Source organism: Myotis nattereri (genome assembly GCF_964212035.1).
Source record: "Myotis nattereri genome assembly, chromosome: 7".
Lineage (NCBI taxonomy): Eukaryota > Metazoa > Chordata > Mammalia > Chiroptera > Vespertilionidae > Myotis > Myotis nattereri.
Window position 1 is genome coordinate 49,266,031 of NC_138082.1, and position 6,000 is coordinate 49,272,030.

Sequence of the window (6,000 nt, forward strand, 5' to 3'; positions counted from 1 at the left end):
AAAAGTTATTTTCTACTCTGTTATTTTGGTCTCATGAGAAACTCCGACTAACATCCCATTTACTATCCTGTTGCACAGCAAGTTGGCATTGGGCAACAGGTTTACCCTTGCAGACTATAGTTTTCCAGTGTCTATTATAGATCATACATTAGCAATGAAGATGTGAATTTATTCAGCTCAGGTCATGGACAGTTTCCTAAGAGAGTCCAAGCAACCTGGGACTCGATGGTGACATAAAATACTCTTAAGAAGAAATGGCTGAGCATTTGGGGATGTAGCTGTGGCTAATAAATATATGACACTGGGGAAACCTCCATTGCCTCCACCACTTCAGGTGATAAAGAGGAAGAGCAAGAGCTATTTGAACAGATAGTCCATGCTCACTTCCAAACCTTAAAATGTTCTTAAATAAGGTATGGTTCTTCCATTTCAAAGTCAGAGGATACAATTAACTTCAATCCATGAATATCTCCCTAATTTTAAGCATTTCATGATTATTTTGGATATCTGAATTTTAAAACTAATCTAGACAGTGATCCCCCTGAATTATAGCAGTTGTCATATTCAAATGGAAAATTTGTGTCTGGTGCTTCTAGCCCAATGCTCTTGCCTACATTGGCAGCTTAGCTTGAAGACAATTCAAACATAAGTATTGGAATTAGTGTTCATAGATCTTTTTTTTAACTATTCAATATATTTGCAGCAGCAGAATTCTTCACCTTTTAGGTCCAATTTATCCCACCCAAGATCAGAGAGCACAAATGGATGCTCACTTTTACTGTATGAGTGTTTGACTCAATTAGGGGAGGATTTTCAGAACCCCTTGATATGAAAAGTGCTCCATCTAGTGTGAGTTCAGAAATCCAGAAACTCCCATTCCTTAATAAGAGAGACAGACCCTCAAGAAGAGAGATTTAAAGAAAATCTATTAAATATCTTCAGGATACAAAAAAGGGCAGATAGAGTGCTCCTCCATAATACCTCCAGAACTATGCTACCATTTATCTCTGTATAATGTGAGTGGTACAAATTATAATCCAAAAACCACTATGCAGCTAACCTTAGGGACAAATTTCAAGAACAATACCTCTCAGTATTAATGTAGAAGTTAGGCTACTTTACCAATAGAACCAAACTAAAGTAAATGCTCCTGAACTGGGAACCACGGGGTAAAAGCAAAATGGATAACTGTTAGAAGCCCACACTACATCTCACATTAGAGTAGTATAGGTTTTACCTATATGAAAAGTGAGAGATCTGAGTAGATCACATTCATTAACCAAATAGTGAGTAAATGGCCCACTGTTGTAGGACCTGGTATTGCAATGTAATTTATATTCCAGTGGAGGGAGACAGATAATAAGCAAATATATTAAACAAATAATAAACATGAAAAAGAAATGTGCAATGGTCGGAGTGAAGATTAAGAGCAATGAAGAACATTAAATCAGGGTCAGAGAATTTATAGATATTGTTTTTACATGGATGGTCAAAGGACCCCTGAATAAGGTCATATATTGGTAGATATCTAAAAGACAGAGCAAGCCATACACATCTGGGGAAGAGAATAGCAGAGAGGGGGTAGTACATGCAAAACACCTGAGGTGAGACTATAATTGGCAGGCTGAAGGAAGGCAGAGGAGGCCAGTGTGAGTGGAGCAGTTAGCAAAAGGAGAAAGTAGTAGGAAAGGTTAAAGGGGTCATGGAAGGCCAGGTGGTATAAGTCATTCTAGGCTTGGGTAAGCTTGGATAAGCACTGTTTTATTTTGAGTGAGATGAAGGTTTTGAGCAGAGAAGTGTCAAATCATTAATCATTTTTAAAAGGATTATTATTACCATGTAGAATACAGGTGTCAAGTGCTGGGCAGGGAGGCTAGTTAAGTGTTTTTGCAGTCCTAAGATGGGACACAATGGTGACTGGGATTAAGATGTGTGTGTGTGTGTGTTGTGTGTGTGTGTGTGCGCGCACACGCCCACAAGTGCAATGGAGGCTAGAGATGGAGAAAGACAGCGACCAGAGAGAAAAGCAGAATGATTCATATCCATCAAAGACTACATATTCTTTCCAAGCAACTATGAAACATTTATTAGGATATCAATTAAAAATCAGTTTTAAAAAGTAGAATGGGAACAGGCAACATTCTTCAATAGCAGCAAAACCAAATTCAATATTAACAGTGATAAACTAGACACCAAATGTAACCCACTTGAAATATTTCAAAGTCCTCTGTATAACTTTTAGCTTGTTACCTGACAATCCATTTTAAACTGGGATCTATGTGGTCATTCCTCTTGTTTGCCTAGGCATAGAGTAAGACTGCCAAACTAGGAGGCTTACATTTCTCAGATCTATGTCTCCGAAAAATTTTTTTATGATTTTTCTACACATCCTATCTCCCAGTATTTTTAAAAGTATACATCTCTCTCCTTTTTTTCAGTCAGTATATGTTCTTAAAATGTCCATCTCTTGGTAAAGCTTTTCCTGCCTTCTTCCTATTTCACATGTTAGTCCAATTCAGAGTTTTCCTGTGCACACCAAGGGTGGAGCTCAATTGGAGGCCCCTCCACAGTGGTCACTGACCCGGCTGCTCTCCAATGTGAATCTGCTCATGTTTTTTAAAGGTTAAATGACCAATAAAAGCCTTTCATCAATAATTACAGTCAGGGAGGGTCCTCTGAAGTGAATAAAGGTGAGCTCTCTGGCTGCCATCTTCCCCACATTTATTATATTTATGTAGCTCCCCACTGTGTGTGTTCTCTGGTGTCCATGTAAATGCACACTCTGGATAAAGTTCATCCACATTCATTTACAGGGCTTCTTGCCAGGGTGAGGTTTCTGAGGTTGTCTAAGGACAGAGTATGCACTGGAAGCTTTCTCACACAGAGACTCATAATGGTTTTTCTCCAGTCTAAATTCCCTATGTTGCTTGAGGAAGGAATGCCTACTGAAGCCTCTACTACACTGATTACATACATAGGCCTTCTCCCCTATGTGAGTTTTTCCTAGGAGAAGGAATTGTCCTGGGGAAGACTATGTAATTCATGCTGGAGAAGCAACTCAGTGAAGTAAACATTGAAAATCCATTAGTCATAGAGTAAGACTTATAAAACATGTGAGGATTCACACATTATAAAACTCTCTCAGTGTCATGAGGAGTGCAGTTGGAATCACATCAGAACAGTCACACTGGGAAGAAACTCAATGAAGAATCCTCAAGCACCCTAATGAGCAAAACATCCAGACTTTTGCTGAATGACCTATTATTGGAAAAGTGTAGGGCAAAGATGTGGAAATGTTGAGTCTAGAATCTGTTAACAAGTAAGAAATAACCATATAAATCCTCTTCAATATATTTGTACTGTGATTAATATTAAACAAGAGTTGTTAAAAAAAAACTTTTAAAAGGTGTATATCTCTTAAAATTTGCTTTTAGTTTAACTTTCACTTTTCTAATTATCTACTTTATTATGTATGAAGAAGAAATGTCTCGACTATCCACTACAAAAGAAAAAAATCAGTTTAACATGATATTATTGAAATCATCTAGGATTATAGACACATATATCATATATATTTGCTTTTAAGAACCAGTCATGATATTTTCATTTTACTTGTAATTTTAAGACTTAATCCTATTTTTATTGCCAGTTCTATATCACATTTTCAATGTGAGATTCTTTATTTTCATAGATTCAGTTATTTCCTTGCATTTCAGGAAAGATACATGGATGATACATTTTAAAATCTCACATACAAATAAATGACTAGTTCACAAAATTTAACGTTTTTTAATCACAGTATTTTCTTTCAAACTCTGTAGAATGGAGAAATAACTATTTCCTCAACAAATAAAATTGTAAGAAAAAAGAATAAGGGAGACATTTATAGATTAAGTTAAACTTTAGGGACATAAACAGCCAAACAATTTGTGAATGTATTTGGGATCCTGATTTTAATAAACCAAAAGTGAATATATAAAATTGGGAAAGATTCATACACTGATTGGCTATTGATTTTTTTTTTTAGGTATGATAATGGTTTGTAGCTATGTAGTTTTTTTTCTAATTTAGAGACATAGATTGACTAGTTATGAAAGAAGTGATATGTCTTGGAATTGCTTCTAAGAGTGTGGTAAGAGGGGTGTGAATAGAGACATAGATGAAACTAGGCTGGCGTGAATCAAATGTTGAGCTGGGGAATGGGTACATAGCATTTATTATATGAGGTTTTCATACTTTTGTAAATATTTGAAAACTTCCATAATAGAACATAAAAAAGGGCCATTGTTTATTCTTTTCTACAATTGTGGCAGAGAGATGTAAGAATATAGTTGCCTTGTTAAGAAAAGGGTTATTTATTCACTATTTCCTGCTAGAATGCTAGTTGCATTCTGTTTCAGATTAATTTTAAAATTAATTCCATAAACTTTGTTATGTATCAAATTATAGGTATAGCTATGAAATGTTTTCACCTATTAGGTTTTAATATCATTTTAATATGTTCTGATTTCTTCAGCAAATTCTATGTTGTTTTTCCACATCACAAATCTTTTTCTGCTCAATTAAATCTTTGTTGTTATCTGCATTCTGAGATCATTCAATTTTCTGTTGAATAGTTTGTGCTCTTAACTGGTTTTAAAGCATTTTAAAATCTTCCATAACTTCATAACCTTCCTTTCTTACATTACTGATATATTTTCAAACTTCTGTTTGCCTCTCAGACAGCTCCATTTTAATAATCTCTTTTTTTTACCTTCATCTCTTGCCTTATATAGTCTATGTTTCCTTCCTTTGTCAAAAGAACAAAGCAAATAGAATCTGAAATTTCTTGCTGCATATGGAAAATCTTCTTTTTAAGAATAATGTATTTGGATGCTTATAGCAGTTTTATTCATAATTGCCCAAACTGGAAGCAACTAAGAATATCCTGCAGTAGGTAAAGGAATAAACTGTGGTAGATCCAGACAATGGAATATTACTCAGCACTAAAATAAATGAGCTATCAACTATGAAAATAGATGGAATAAATTTAAATGCATATTAAATCATTAAGTGAAAGGCTATAGAGTATTTGATTCCAACTGCATGACATTCTGGAAAAGGCAAAATTATGGAGGCAGTAAAAAGATCAGTGTTTGTGGGGTAGGGCTGGGGGCACAGCATGGTGAGGGATGAGTAGGTACAGAATTTTTAGGGTAATGGAAATACTTTGTATGATACCATAATGATAGATCCATGTCATTATCCATTTCTCCAAATCCATAGTATGTACATCAAGAGTGAATAATAATATAAACTATGGACTTTGGGTGATGATGTGTTAATGTAGGTTCATTATGACAAATTCATCACTCTGATTCTGGGTGTTAAGTGGGGGGAGGATATGCATGGGTGAGGGTGGTGGGTATACGGGCAATTTCTACTTTGGGCTCAATTTTGCTGTTCTAAAAAGTAATGCCTATTTCTTTAAAAATGTCTTTCCTCTGCCTCTTGAATGCTTTATGCTCTATTTCATTATAAAATCTTTTCATAGGTCCTTCTTTTAAATTATTTTTATTTTTTAAAGATGGAAAGGCTAACCTAAGCCTACTATTTCCTCACAGAAACAGGGCAAAGGGTTTCTCCTTTGGCTTATTTATTTTCTACTTGCATGCTATTAGAGAACTTCTTCTGATGCTCAAACTGCGGGGCTTGCTGCTAATGTGTTGACATAATGTATATGAGGAGTGGAGCCACTCAGGCTAAAAAGGACCCTACCAGGCCAAGTCCATTTCTTCATGCTTTCTCTTCTGCCACTGCAGAAATAAAGTTGGTGACACCAAGCTTTCTTCCAGGTTCAGAAATAGTGAAATTTCCTTGGACCAATATTACTAACTTTATACTCAACACCACCCCCCACTTAGTATCAGGCCACCACTATTCCAGATCAACAACTCCTGGAGTCTCATTCAGTTTCATCTTGGAAGTCACTAGCATGTTGAGCCAACTCACTACAGTCAG